We start from the raw sequence: 16,796 nt of genomic DNA, 5'->3' as shown, positions 1-16,796 counted from the left end.
CGGTCTGAGACGACCGGCAGGAGGAGAGTTACCCGACTTAGTCTGCGCGCAGTCCGAACAAGCAGCCACGAAACGGCGCGTGTCACGCTCCTGAGTCGGCCACCAAAAGCGCTGGCGAATAGACGCAAGAGTGCCTCGAACACCGGGATGACCAGCTAACTTGGCAGAGTGAGCCCACAGAAGAACAGCCAGACGAGTGGAAACAGGAACGAAAAGGAGGTTACTAGGACAAGCGCGCGGCGACGCAGTGTGCGTGAGTGCTTGCTTAACCTGTCTTTCAATTCCCCAGACTGTTAACCCGACAACACGCCCATAAGGAAGAATCCCCTTGGGATCAGTAGAAGCCACAGAAGAACTAAACAGACGGGATAAGGCATCAGGCTTGGTGTTCTTGCTACCCGGACGGTAAGAAATCACAAACTCGAAACGAGCGAAAAACAACGCCCAACGAGCTTGACGGGCATTAAGTCGTTTGGCAGAACGGATGTACTCAAGGTTCTTATGGTCTGTCCAAACGACAAAAGGAACGGTCGCCCCCTCCAACCACTGTCGCCATTCGCCTAGGGCTAAGCGGATGGCGAGCAGTTCACGGTTACCCACATCATAGTTGCGCTCAGATGGCGACAGGCGATGAGAAAAATAAGCGCAAGGATGAACCTTATCGTCAGACTGGAAGCGCTGGGATAGAATGGCTCCCACGCCTACCTCTGAAGCGTCAACCTCGACAATGAATTGTCTAGTGACGTCAGGAGTAACGAGGATAGGAGCGGACGTAAAACGTTCTTTTAGAAGATCAAAAGCTCCCTGGGCGGAACCGGACCACTTAAAACACGTCTTGACAGAAGTAAGAGCTGTGAGAGGGGCAGCAACTTGACCGAAATTACTGAAACGCCGATAGAAATTAGCGAAACCTAAAAAGCGCTGCAACTCGACACGTGACCTTGGAACGGGCCAATCACTGACAGCTTGGACCTTAGCGGAATCCATCTGAATGCCTTCAGCGGAAATAACGGAACCGAGAAAAGTAACGGAGGAGACATGAAAAGAGCACTTCTCAGCCTTTACGTAGAGACAATTCTCTAAAAGGCGCTGTAGAACACGTCGAACGTGCTGAACATGAATCTCGAGTGACGGAGAAAAAATCAGGATATCGTCAAGATAGACAAAAACAAAAATGTTCAGCATGTCTCTCAGAACATCATTAACTAATGCCTGAAAAACAGCTGGCGCATTGGCGAGACCGAACGGCAGAACCCGGTACTCAAAATGCCCTAACGGAGTGTTAAACGCCGTTTTCCACTCGTCCCCCTCTCTGATGCGCACGAGATGGTAAGCGTTACGAAGGTCCAACTTAGTAAAGCACCTGGCTCCCTGCAGAATCTCGAAGGCTGATGACATAAGGGGAAGCGGATAACGATTCTTAACCGTTATGTCATTCAGCCCTCGATAATCCACGCAGGGGCGCAGAGTACCGTCCTTCTTCTTAACAAAAAAGAACCCCGCCCGGCCGGAGAAGAAGAAGGCACTATGGTACCGGCGTCAAGAGACACAGACAAATAATCCTCGAGAGCCTTACGTTCGGGAGCCGACAGAGAGTATAGTCTACCTCGAGGAGGAGTGGTCCCCGGAAGGAGATCAATACTACAATCATACGACCGGTGAGGAGGAAGGGAGTTGGCTCGGGACCGACTGAAGACCGTGCGCAGATCATGATATTCCTCCGGCACTCCTGTCAAATCGCCAGGTTCCTCCTGAGAAGTAGGGACAGAAGAAACGGGAGGGATGGCAGACATTAAACACTTCACATGACAAGAAACGTTCCAGGATAGGATAGAATTACTAGACCAATTAATAGAAGGATTATGACATACTAGCCAGGGATGACCCAAAACAACAGGTGTAAACGGTGAACGGAAAATCAAAAAAGAAATAGTCTCACTGTGGTTACCAGATACTGTGAGGGTTAAAGGTAGTGTCTCAAATCTGATACTGGGAAGATGACTACCATCTAAGGCGAACATGGGCGTAGGCTTCTCTAACTCTCTGAAAGGAATGTCATGTTTCCGAACCCATGCTTCGTCCATGAAACAACCCTCAGCCCCAGAGTCTATCAAGGCACTACATGTAGCACCCGAACCGGTCCAGCGTAGATGGACCGACAAAGTAGTACAGGATTTTGATGGAGAGACTTGAGTAGTTGCGCTCACCTGTAGCCCTCCGCTTACAGATGAGCTCTGGCTTTTACTGGACATGAATTAACAAAATGTCCAGCAACTCCGCAATAGAGGCACAGGCGGTTGGTGATCCTCCGTTCCCTCTCCTTAGTCGAGATGCGAATCCCTCCCAGCTGCATGGGCTCAGTCTCAAAGCCAGAGGAGGGAGATGGTTGCGATGCGGAGCAGGGAAACACCGTTGATGCGAGCTCTCTTCCACGAGCCCGGTGACGAAGATCTACCCGTCGTTCTATGCGGATGGCGAGAGCAATCAAAGAGTCCACATCTGAAGGAACCTCCCGGGAGAGAATCTCATCCTTAACCACTGCGTGGAGTCCCTCCAGAAAACGAGCGAGCAGCGCCGGCTCGTTCCACTCACTAGAGGCAGCAAGAGTGCGAAACTCAATAGAATAATCCGTTATGGACCGTTCACCTTGGCATAAGGAAGCCAGGGCCCTAGAAGCCTCCCCACCAAAAACTGAACGGTCAAAACCCGAATCATCTCCTCTTTAAAGTTCTGGAACTTGTTAGAGCAATCAGCCCTTGCCTCCCAGATAGCTGTGCCCCATTCTCGAGCCCGGCCAGTAAGGAGTGAAATGACGTAAGCAACCCGAGCTCTCTCTCTAGAGTATGTGTTGGGTTGGAGAGAGAACACAATCTCACACTGCGTGAGAAAGGAGCGGCACTCAGTGGGCTGCCCGGAGTAGCAAGGTGGGTTATTAACCCTAGGTTCTGGAGGCTCGGCAGGCCAGGAAGTAACAGGTGGCACGAGACGTAGACTCTGGAACTGTCCAGAGAGGTCGGAAACCTGAGCGGCCAGGTTCTCCACGGCATGGCGAGCAGCAGACAATTCCTGCTCGTGTCTGCCGAGCATGGCTCCTTGGATCTCGACGGCAGTGTAACGAGCGTCTGAAGTCGCTGGGTCCATTCCTTGGTCGGTTCCTTCTGTCATGCGGGTGAAAGAGGACCCAAAAGCGACTTAACAGAAACAGAGTTTATTCAAGTCCAAACAGGGAATAACAGAAATCCTCTAGTCTGTATGGGGGGAATAACAGGAGAAGCGGCCACAGACTGCAGGTCGCTTCGGGTAGGCGCAGGCCGTAGTTGACAGAGACACCTGCTCACACGCAGCATCTGATGAAGGCAAAAAACACGACAGGACAGGGCGATACACAATCACAGCAAAAACACGACAGGACAGGGCGAAACGCAATCACAGCATGGTGAATACTAAACAAGGAACCGACGGGACAGGAACGGAACACAAAGGAATAAATAGGGACTCTAATCAGGGGAAAGGATCGGGAACAGGTGTGGGAAGACTAAATGATGATTAGGGGAATAGGAACAGCTGGGAGCAGGAACGGAACGATAGAGAGAAGAGAGAGCGAGAGAGTGAGAGAGGGAGGGGGAGAGAGAGGGATAGAAAGAGGGAAAGAACCAAATAAGACCAGCAGAGGGAAACGAATAGAATGGGGAGCACAGGGACAAGACATGATAATAAATGACAAACATGACACTAGCTCTCATGAGCACCGCCACAGGAGAGGAAAACCCTGAGTTACCTCATCTGCAGAGGATAAGTTCATTAGAACTTAGATTGCAGCCCATCACGTTTCAGGAGAAGACCCAGAATCAGACTGTGTAGAAGTAACAAACGTTTATTACTAGAACAGAGGGCAGGCAAAACGACAGTTCAAGGGCAGGCAGAGGTCAATAATCCAGGGTGGTGTGACAAGGTACAGAACGGCAGGCAGGCTCAGAGCAGGCAGAATGGTCATAACATAGACAACTAGAAAACAGGTACTAGAAAAAGACAGAAAAAGACAAAACAAACTGGCAACAGACAGAGAACACAGGTATAAATACACTGGGGATAATGGGTAAGATGGGCGACAGATCAGGGTATGGCACAAATAAATTCTTCACAGAGTTCAAATAACAGACATATCTCAAACTCAACTGTTCAGAGGAGACTGCGTGAATCAGGCCTTCATGGTCGAATTGCTGCAAAGTAACTAAAGGACACCAATAAGAAGAAGAGACTTGCTTGTGCCAAGAAACACGAGCAGTGGACATTAGACCGGTGGAAATCTGTGCTTTAGTCCATATTATTGATTTTTGGGTCCAACCGCTGTATTTTTGTGAGATGCAGAGAAAGGTGAACGGATGATCTCTGCGTGTATAGTTCCCATTGTGAAGCATGGAGGAGGAGGTGATATGGTATGGGCGTGCTTTGCTGGTGACACTGTCAGTGATTTATTTAGAATTCAAGGCACACTTAGCCAGCATGGCTACCATTCTGCAGCGATACACCATCCCATCTGGTTTGCACTTAGTGGGACTATCATTTGTTTATCAACAGGACAATGACCCAAGACATACCTCTACAATACCCCGACCTCAACCCAATTGAGATGGTTTGGGATGAATTGGACTGCAGATTGAAGGAAAAGTAGCAAGCGCTCAGCATATGTGGGACTGCTTCATGACTGTTGGAAAAGCATTCCTCATTAAGCTGGTTGAGAGAATGCCAAGAGTGTGTAAAGCTGTCATCAAGGCAAAGGGTGGCTGCTTTGAAGAATCTAAAATCAAAAACATAATTTGATTTGTTTAACACTTTTTTGGTTACTACATAATTCCATTTGTGTTATTTCATAGTTTTTAAGTCTTCACTATTATTCTACAATGTAGAAAAAATATAGAATAACCCACACTTTCGACTGGGCTTAATGGATTGTTTATTTGTCCTGGGTTTTAGATTATATTATATTTCCTAGCACCATTCATTCTTGCTGTCGATAATTATAATGTTATAACATTTAATAGTAACTGTATCCACTGGCAAATTGGGAGAGAGTGAGGTGATTGCCAACTAAGAGCCAACATATTCATTTGGCGGGGGGGGGGGGGGCAGTGCTGCCTGTCAGCAGGAATCCTCTCTGATTGATTGAGATATTCAACAACCAAGTTAAGTAACATAATAGATGCAAAGCATTGGATATTTACATTAATGCACTTCGAAATATATGTTTTACTTTGCCCCAGAATAAATTAACTGCAGGCTATTCCCATATAATAAGGAGGAATGTGCCTTCCTGATTTAGGGGACAGTGAACATTTGGGAGTTGGGGCCAATTTCAACGTAAAATGTTTCCTTGGTGTTAGATACAGTATGTGAACAAACATAAAATGTATAAATTTATGGTTTGGAATACAGGATGCCTAGGTCATATTTTTCCATATTCTGTTCCAGAGACTGACTTTATGACCAAAATGATCCTATTAATAATTTTGACACTAGAATAAATGCTTCTGATTTATATCAATAACACATAGGCCACTTCAAAGGGAAAGTAGGTGTTTAGGGGCTGTCGCTCACATGACATTGTCTTTCATCCTTCAAACCCTCCCTTTTCTTCATCATCGTCATCATCTCTCCATTGCTCCCTGTCCCATCCCCCTTCCCCCCTGTAAGGCTGACACATCTCCTTTTAAGCGATAGCCGCTTTCTTCCTAATAGGATCTCGGAAGTTTAAACTGTCATCTGATAAAACTGTGCAGCTTGATAGCTACGCTGCACCTCAACCAATTTGTACACAATTAAGATGAGGAAACAAGCGGACAACATTTATGAACGTGAAAAAATGATTATTACCTGACTTGACAAAGACCCATGTTAAAAGGTAACTGCATTAAATCTGCCAGGTGCGTTTTCATTGTGTTGTCACGCATCATGCAACTGAGCCCTGCATTATGATGGGTCGTACAGTTCTTTTCAGAAAGTATTCATACCTCTCGATTTATTCCACATTTTGTTGTGTTACAGTCTGAATTCAAAATGTATTCAATCGATTCATTTTCTCACCCATCTGCACACAATACCCCATAATGACAAAGTGAAATCATGTTTTAAGACATTTTTGCACATTTATTGAAAATGAAATACAGTTGAAGTCCGAAATTTACATACACTTAGGTTGGAGTCATTAAAACTTGTTCTTCAACCACTCCAATTTTCATTTTCTTTGTTAACTAACTAGGTGTATGTAAACGTCCTACTTCAATTGTATCTCATAAATAAGTCCATATTTTGTAGAGGTGACTTTGGCGGCGATTACAGCTGTCTTTTGGGGTAAGTCTACAAGAGCTTTGTACAATATTTGGCCGTTCTTTAAAAAAATAAATATATTCTATGCTTTGACTAGTTGATTGTTGATCATTGCTAGACAGGCATTTTCAGGTCTTGCCATAGATGTTCAATCAGATTTAAGTCAAAACTGTAACTAGGCCACTCAGAAACATTCAATGTCATCTTGATAAGCAACTCCAGTGTAGATTTGACCTTGTGTGTTAGGTTATTGTTCTGGTCAATGGTGAATTCATCTCCCGGTGTCTGTTGGAAAGCAGACTGAAACCGTTTTTCCTCTGATTTGATTTGAATTCCTAAAGTTTGTCATTTTACAGAATCTAACCAATAGTGAAAAAAAGGTATTAGGTGAACAATAGGTAAATAAAACAACAGTAAAAAGACAGGCTATATACAGTAGCGAAGCTATACGGGGGGGCACACAATGCAAAATGTCCGGGTAGCCGTTTGATTACCTGTTCAAGAGTCTTATGGCTTGGGGGTAAAAACTTTTGAGAAGCCTTTTGTCCTAGACTTGGCACTCCGGTACCGCTTGCCATGCGGTAGTAGAGAGAACAGTCTATGACTGAGGTGGCTGTGGTCTTTGATAATTTTTAGGGCCTTCTTCTGACACTGCCTGGTATAGAGGTCCTGGGTGGCAGGAAGCTTGGCCTGCGCCGTAGTGCCTTGCTCGTCGGAGGCAGAGCAGTTGCCATACCAGGCAGTGATGCAACCCGTCAGGATGCTCTCGATGGCGCAGCTGGAAAACCTTCTGAGGATCTGAGGACACATGCCAAATTGGTTTTGTTGTGCCCTCTTAACGACTATGTGTTTGAACCATGTTAGTTTGTTGGTGATGTGGACGCCAAGGAACTTGATGCTCTCAACCTGCTCCACTACAGCCCCATCAATGAGAATGGGGGTGTGCTCTGCCCTCCTTTTCCTGTAGTACACAATCTTCTCCTTTGTCTTGATCATGTTGAGGGAGAGGTTGTTGTCCTGGCATCACATGGTCAGGTCTCTGACCTCCTCCCTACAGGCTGTCTCATCGTTGTCGGTAATCAGGCCTTCCACCGGTGTGTCATGAGCAAACGTTTGATAAAATGTTCACATTTTGGTCATTTTTCCGCTCTCCCGGTAAATTCCACAAGAGGGCGAATGGAATCATATTGCAAATGTACAAAACATCACCAATCACGGCATGGTCTTTTCTCCTAAACGGAAAAGATTTTTAAGACGAAACTTGGTGAGCATAGGTTTGGCATAATGGGCAGTTGGCCCCGAACAAGATGGTGTCTAGGCCTCAACATTTTTTGAGTTATGGCCATTTTTCTGGGATTAAAGGTCAAAAATAAAAATAGAGCAATCATTTTTCCACTTCACGTCAAAGTAAATTAACCTACAGTGTCAATAAAAAAAGAAACAGCCATTTATCTATCGTCATTTAAGAGAAATCGTACAATGTCAAATTGGTGATGTTCAAAAAAAGTTTTTAAAATTTTTAAGTTACAGATCCAGTGGCAGCGTGTTCATCTTTTTAAAGTGTGCTTCGGAGCTCTGCGAGATTTCTGTGATTTTCTGAAATAACACACACTCACTAAACCCTCCGTAAATAAGTCAGTTCTTAACGTAAAGACGTAAAACTCAAGAATCTTATAAGTGCCTACCCCAAGGAGGATATGTGTTCACTTTCAGCTTCCTGTGTCAACTGGAAGTGCCTTAAAATGGTGTCCTATGTACTGTTTCGAAGGGTTTTAAAGGTCAGATCTTTTCAGCCCAAATAACAGACACATCTCAAAATCAACTGTTCAGAGGAGACTGGATGAATCAGGCCTTTATGGTCGAATTGCTGCAAAGAAACCCCTACTAAAGGACACCAATAAGAAGAACAGACTTGCTTGGGCCAAGAAAGACAAGCAATGGACATTAGACCGGTGGAAAACTGTCCCTTGGTCTGATGAGTTCAAATTTGAGATTTTTGGCTCTAACCGCTGTGTCTTTGAGAGACGGAGAGTAGGTGAACGGATGATCTAACTGACCTTAAGACAGGGAATGTTTACTAGGATTAAATGTCAGGAATTGTGAAAAACTGAGTTTATTGTATTTGTCTAAGGTGTATGTAAACTTCCAACTTCAACTGTATCCATAAAAACTATGCCAGGTGAATCAATATTTAGACTGGCTGAGATATGCTACCTGCCTCTCTGTCTCCCGACACGTTAATTACTATGGGACAGCCGAGGATCGGATTTGAATATTGAAACAATGTTGCAAATGAGACAGATAGCAAAGTTTATACAATTCTACGTTGTTGAAAACTAAATATTTAGAGAGGCAGATTTAGCGATTTAGATGGTACAATGATTCCCAACACTATTCAGTGCTTGTTTTCTCACATGAAATTGAGCGAACAGTGTAGAATTTTAGCAACCAGGAAATGAGCGACTAACACAGCCACAAAGTCAGAACAGCTTCCCCATCTTGACCACAAATGTCCTATTTTCATGTCACAGTGAAATGACTTTCTTGCAAGCACTAACCCCAAAAATGCAGTAATCAATTACAATGTAATACAAAACAATTACTAGGTAGAACAAAAACATGAGATATAAAAATAAGAAAACACAAATATTTACAACAGGTGCCACTCCGATGGGAGAAACCAATAGGTGAATATCACAACACTGGTGAGTAAGTGATATTGTGAAACACTATCATTCCACTATTAGCACTAGATATATTATGGACATTTTCTGACATTGGAAGGAAAATATGAATAAAAAATCTTATGTGAGCACCTATAAGCAAATGTTATTCCTGAACTTTCTTAGGCTTGACATAACAAAGGGGTTGCATACTTATTGACTCAAGACATTTCAGCTTTTCATTATTTAATTTGTAAAAAAATTATACTTTGAAATTATGGGGTATGTGTGTAGGCCAGTGACATAAAATCTCAATTCAATCCATTTTAAAATTGGGCTGTAACAACATAATGTGGAATAAGTAAAGGGGGTGAATACTTTCTGAAGGCAAAGTATTGTGCTCCTAGATTTGATGTTATGTTCACAATTTTTATTTTTAATATTTTTTTTTGTTTATTGAATATTCAAAACATACAATATACTTGCAGTGAAGCCGCTCAACAACTACAACATACCAGTCATCCCATATTCCCACTCTGAGCGACATACAGAAGCATCCAGAGTCAATGCCCTGCTCAAGGGCATGTTGACCGATCTACCAACAGGCCAAAAAACGTGAACCCGAACCCTCCAAGATCCCCCCACAGTTCCCCAATAGCTGTCTCTCAACCATTCGAGACCCCTCCCACAGTCCCCCTTAGGGGAAAAAATACAATTAATTCATTTCCCCACCCCCAATGCACCAACAACCAAGAGAAGGAACTAAAGAGAAAAAAAGACAAGAAAACAGCAAACAACAATGCAACATTTTTAAACATGTATGCATTTAAGACAAAGGACAACTAAAATCATAACAGCAATGCCAACTGTATATGTTTCAAGCATTCCGCTACACTCGCATTAACATCTGCTAACCACGTGTATGTGACAAATACAATTTGATTTGATTTGTTTGTGTGCATGTCTGACACTATTACATGTATGTTTTTATTTGAATGAGAGTGTGTGTATATGCATGTATACAAACACCTACAAGCCCAGGCATGCCGGCATTAGTTGTAAAAACACTGCAATTTAGTGTCATTCAAATGTAATTTTTATAATGTTTTATTTAGACTTAAAAATATGTTTTTAAACTTTTATCTTTGACCATTATGCTATCTCCCACATAGCAACTCCACTCATACTTGTCTCCAATTCCACATACCAACCCTCAGCCTCCCTCAGCCCATCCCATCTATCTCTGCTGGCCACACACTTTGAGTTTCTACGCAACACATATCGTTTAACGTACATTTCAAATCTATCTAACCAAATAGAATCCACAGATTGCGAGTTGAAGATAAATACTTGTACTAAGAGTATTAGTAATTGACTGACCTGGTCTCTCCAGATCTCCTAACAGTACTATTTCTAGGGTCAATTTTAGATCATTGCTTTGCATTTTCAGCCGTTCCTGAACCTGGGACCAGAAACAGGCTACCTGAGGGCAGTACCAAAATAAATGGTCTATTGATTCTGTATCCTCACAACAAAATCTGCAGAGCTTTGAGGATATTATGCCCCAAATATTCAACATGTTGTTGGTGGCAAGAATTCTACATAATAATATTAGCTGAAAAGCACGAAGTCTTGAATCTTGCATTGTTTTATATATCAACTCATACACCCTGTACCATGGAATCGGTACATCAGAAATCTCTTCCCAACTATTTTGCAATCTGTATGGCACAGGTGTCAACATCCTGGTCCTCAAATGAAACTGGTATCCTTTCCTATTTATGCTATTTTTAGTCCTCCGCCAGTTTTGATCTTTTATATTGGGCAGACAGACCAGTTCCATACAAATCAAATCAAATAAAATGTATTTATATAGCCCTTCGTACATCAGCTGATATCTCAAAGTTCTGTACAGAAACCCAGCCTAAAATCCCAAACAGCAAGCAATGAAGGTGTAGAAGCACAGTGGCTAGGAAAAATTCCCTAGAAAGGCCAAAACCTAGGAAGAAACCTAGAGAGGAACCAGGCTATGTGGGGTGGCCAGTCCTCTTCTTGCTGTACCCGGGGGAGATTATAACAGAACATGGCCAAGATGTTCAAATGTTCATAAATGACCAACATGGTCCAATAATAATAAGGCAGAAGAGTTGAAACTGGAGCAACAGCACGGCCAGGTGGACAGCAAGGAGTCATCATGTCAGGTAGTCCTGAGGCATGGTCCTAGGGCTCTGGTCCTCCGAGAGAGAGAAAGAGAGAAAGAGAGAATTAGAGAGAGCACACTTAAATTCACACAGGACACCGAATAGGACAGGAGAAGTGCTCCAGATATAACAAACTGACCCTAGCCCCCCGACACATAAACTACTGCAGCATGAATACTGGAGGCTGAGACAGGAGGGGTCAGGATACACTGTGGCCCCATCCGAGGACACCCGCTGACAGGGCCAAACAGGAAGGATATAACCTCACCCACTTTGCCAAAGCACAAACCCACACCACTAGAGGGATATCTTCAACCACCAACTTACCATCCTGAGACAAGGCTGAGTATAGCCCACAAAGATCTCCGCCACGGCACAACCCAAGGGGGGTGACCACATCAGTGACTCAACCCACTCAGGTGACGCACCCCTCCCAGGGACGATATGAGAGAGCCCCAGTAAGCCAGTGACTCAGCCGCTGTAATTGGGTTAGAGGCAGAGAATCCCAGTGGAAAGAGGGGAACCATACCTCCTTCCGCTGCCAACTGCCTCCTCCATTTTTGGGATAATGCTGTAATCAATTTGTTGTACTCTTGGATTGAGCAGACCCTTCTGTACAATTCTGATAACTTCCATTCCAATTTACAATATAATTTAAGAATAAAATACCCATTTCAAACATCTTTTCCATAAATACAGGTATTTTATCAACCAGCGCAATTGAGTTCAGCCATAATATTTGTTCTATCTTTTCAGATGGATGAAATTTAAATTGTAACCAACTCTGCAATGCTTGTTTTAAAATGAGAGATACTTTGAAAAAGTATAATTTTCAATGAATCGAAAATGAGACATGGCAATCTGCACAAGTCAAAAAGGCCATTTTTAAACAATGGATGAGCTTTTCTTAGTAATCTACTTGAGAACCATTTAGGGTTCAAATAAAACTTTTGAATGAGTGAAGCTTTTGGAGAGAGGTTTAGTGCTTTTATATTTAATAATTTCAACCCACCCAATTCACATTCATTATATAGATAGGCACATTTTATTTTGTCTGGATTAGTGTCCCAGATAAAGCTAAATATGATTTGCTCATATGATTTGAAAAACGAATCATCAGGAGTAGGCAGTGCCATAAGTGAGTGAGTAAACTGAGATATGACTAAGGAGTTAATCGGGGCAATTTTTCTATAAATAGACAGGTATTTACCTCTCCATGGTTGCAAGATCTTGTCTTTTTTACAAGTTTTCTATTGAAATTCATTGTGAAGAGCTTATTTATATCTTTTGTGATATGAATACCGAGCATGTCTACTTCACCATCAGCCCATTTTACAGGTAAACTGCAGGGTAATATAAAATTTGCATTTTTTAAGGATACAATACGTAATATTGATTTGATTTGATTTTTTATATTAATATTGTACACTTAACATAATTAGATTTTAGTCCAGAGAGTACAGAAAAGTTATCTTCAATGAGATATTGCAGGGATCTAGCTTGCGGACTTAATATAAAACTTGAGTCATCGGCATACATGGAGACCTTGGTTTTTAAACCTTGGATTACTAATCCTCTAATGTTGTTATTTGATCTGCTTTTAATAGTTAGCATTTCGATGGCCATAACGAATAGATATGGCGACAGCGGACACCCTTGTTTAATTCCTCTTGACAATCAAAACTCTCCGAGAAGTAGCCGTTATTTACTATTTTACACCTGGGGTTGCTATACATTATTTTTTACCCATTATATAAGAGAATTACCGAAATTGAAAAAATCCAGGCATTTATTAATCAAATCCAGTCTTACTTCATCAAATGCCTTTTCAAAATCCGCTATAAATACCAATCCTGGCTTCTATATGTTCCTAACTTGTTTAAGTTGGGCTCACCAGTGTTCATTTAGAGCCCTGTGTACAGTTACAGCATATTATTTTCCTATTTTCAGATCTGGGATTTGGCCGATCCTGAAAGGAAGGCCTTCTTGAACAAGCGGGTAAAGTGCACAATGATTACTTCTTACTACCAATTAACTGATGATTTCCCACGTGAAACACTGACCAGTTCCTGTGTGCCTGTCTTCCAGGGTTTCTTTGTAGCATTGAGGTTGGTGGACTATGCACAGGGTGGCAACGACATCAGTCTCAGCAACCTTAACCAGACTAGCAGCTCCCAAGTTTTTGAGTGTTACTTTATTTACTTTCCACAAACTTTAATGTCCTTGTAGGGAACATCTTTTTGCAGTATCATATGTGTTAAACAGCTGTAGAAACGTGATCTTATCAATCTTTTCAGCAATGACCAGAGACGTATACTACAAAGCGGAATCAATGATTTAGCCAGCTAACGTGCCTAAATATTCTGAAATAACTTAGCATTTTTTTAAAGGATAAACTTTCGTCAACAATAACTATGATAAAAAATATGAATCAACAACGTATTTTTCCTGACTAAAACTATGACGATAACTAAATGAGATGCCCCCCCAAAAAGGAAAACTATTACAAATAGTTTTTCCATTTTAGTTGATGAAAATATAACGATATGAGATGTTCACTTGAGATTAATGGACATTCAATTTGACATGAAGCTACTTTTAATATGTTTTGTCCAATCATAAGCATACATGCCTTTGCAGAATACTTAATGCATTCCTCTCATTGGCAGAATCAGTAGCCTCGGTTTTTCGGATGACTGCCTTGCCTGGTTCACCAATTACTTTGCAGACAGAGTTCAGTGTGTCAAATCGGAGGGCATGCTGTCCGGTCCTCTGGCAGTCTCTATGGGGGTGCCACAGGGTTCAATTCTCGGGCCGACTCTTTTCTCTGTATATATCAATGATGTTGCTCTTGCTGCGGGCGATTGCCTGATCCACCTCTACGCAGATGACACCATTCTGTATACTTTCGGCCCGTCATTGGACACTGTGCTATCTAACCTCCAAACGAGCTTCAATGCCATACAACACTCCTTCCGTGGCCTCCAACTGCTCTTAAATGCTAGTAAAACCAAATGCATGCTTTTCAACCGATCGCTGCCTGCACCCGCATGCCCGACTATATGTGGACATCTATAAGTACCTAGGTGTCTGGCTAGACTGCAAACTCTCCTTCCAGACTCATATCAAACATCTCCAATCGAAAATCAAATCAAGAGTCGGCTTTCTATTCCACAACAAAGCCTCCTTCACTCACGCCGCCAAGCTTACCCTAGTAAAACTGACTATCTTACCGATCCTCGACTTCGGCGATGTCATCTACAAAATTGCTTCCAACACTCTACTCAGCAAACTGGATGCAGTTTATCACAGTGCCATCCGTTTTGTCACTAAAGCACCTTATTCCACCCACCACTGCGACTTGTATGCACTAGTCGGCTGGCCCTCGCTACATGTTCGTCGCCAGACCCACTTGCTCCAGGTCATCTACAAGTCCATGCTAGGTAAAGCTCTGCCTTATCTCAGTTCACTGGTCACGATGGCAACACCCAACCGTAGCACGCGCTCCAGCAGGTGTATCTCACTGATCATCCCTAAAGCCAACACCTCATTTGGCCGCCTTTCGTTCCAGTACTCTGCTGCCTGTGACTGGAACGAATTGCAAAAATCGCTGAAGTTGGAGACTTTCATCTCCCTCAACAACTTCAAACATCAGCTATCTGAGCCGCTAACCGATCGCTGCAGCTGTACATAGTCTATTGGTACATAGCCCACCCATTTTCACCTACCTCATCCCCACACTGTTTTTATTTATTTACTTTTCTGCTCTTTTGCACACCAATATCTCTACCTGTACATGACCATTTGATCACTTATCACTCCAGTGTTAATCTGCAAAATTGTAATTATTCGCCTACCTCCTCATGCCTTTTGCACACATTGTATATAGACTCCCCTTTTTTTCTACTGTGTTATTGACTTGTTAATTGTTTACTCCATGTGTAACTCTGTGTTGTCTGTTCACACTGCTATGCTTTATCTTGGCCAGGTCGCAGTTGCAAATGAGAACTTGTTCTCAACTAGCCTACCTGGTTAAATAAAGGTGAAATATTTTTTTTTTTTAAGAATGAACGTTTTTCATGTGTGCGGCGGACTACTTGAGTTTTTAGCCCTGCCCACCTTTCCAACAAACACAGCTCCTGTGCGGTCACTTCAATCGTCTCTCTTTTGAACTGATACGCAGGCAGTGCACTTCTAAATTGTAACAAACCTCTATTCTGGTCAGAAACAATAATGTTCATATGGGCTATTTTTGTTTTGATCACAATTGAAGCTAATCATTATATTTTGCCATTTACGCTGATTTTCATCTGTGTTGCTGCTCTCGCAGTCCGCAAATGCGAGTTGCAGTTACTTTTTTCCCGATTGGAAATACTAATGTTATTTACTGAATATTAGAACAACAGCAATAATTCTGGCATTAAGGACACTTGCTTTTTCCATGTCATAGACTGACTATGTGAATCAGTGTAGATGAAGAGACAGGTTGAAGGAGGAGTGTTAAGCCTTGGAGACAATTGAGACATGGATTTTGTATGTGTGCCAGGGTGAATGGGTAAGACAAAATATTTAATAGCCTTTGAAAGGGGTGCAACGCTGCTGGGTTTTTCACACTCAACTGTTTCCTGTGTGTGTCAAGAATGGTCCACCACCAAAAGAACATCCAGCCAACCTGACACAACTGTGGGAAGCATTGGAGTCAACATGGGCCAGCAAATCAACTAAATATTAGGAAGTACTCCTTAATGTTTTGTACACTCAGTATGACTAAAACTAGACAAAAATTGTCCAGAATTTTTGATGACTGATAATAGCTAAAATTAAGAAGGATGAAATTACTAAAATGTTACTAAGACTTCAAGCTATTTTAGTCGGAAGACTAAAACGAAATCTAAAATATCTGCGAAAAACACTGGAATGTCTCCACAACCTGCACTTCTTCTACCTACTTTACCTAGGGATAGTTATAGCAGTAGACTTGATTGACCACATTCTTTGTTTTCTCTTAAATCCCTGAGTGGTTCCCTTCTTAACCATCTGAATGTAGTGGTAAGGAGTTTATCTGATGATTTAAGAGGAACATCTTCCACTGAAAGGGAAATGATGCCACATCAACAACGCGTCATAACCTCAGGCACAAACACACCATTACGTTTATATGCAAGAGAACAGCCATAGGACTTAGTGTGTGTCAATGAGTACTTGATTCCCATTGACGTTAATGCATGATTTATGTGAAAGTGCAAGGTATGCACATCGAACATAGATCTCAATGTAGGATTCAGCCCAAAGACTGTAGCTCCTTATTGTCATCAGCTTGGTTGTCTTACTCTTATTCTCTTTCCTGTCCTGATCTCTGTGTGCTAGCCACCACCAGTATTGAACTGGGATAATAGTCTTGGTGTCTCATGTGTGCCAGTCACCAGCAGTAGGGAACTGGGTGGTCCCTGTGGCAGACAGAGGAAGTTACGATGACATCTTTCTGAAGACAGACACAGACATGGATGGTCTGGTCACGGGAGGGGAAGTCATTGAGATCTCATGCAATCTAGCCTTCCGCAGAGCATGCTGGCACAGATATGGTGAGAGACGAAGAGAAAGGGATTGT

This window comes from Oncorhynchus gorbuscha, linkage group LG08 (genome assembly GCF_021184085.1).
Source record: "Oncorhynchus gorbuscha isolate QuinsamMale2020 ecotype Even-year linkage group LG08, OgorEven_v1.0, whole genome shotgun sequence".
Lineage (NCBI taxonomy): Eukaryota > Metazoa > Chordata > Actinopteri > Salmoniformes > Salmonidae > Oncorhynchus > Oncorhynchus gorbuscha.
The sequence above is the reverse complement of the archived record's forward strand: the minus strand, read 5'-3'. Positions refer to the sequence as shown.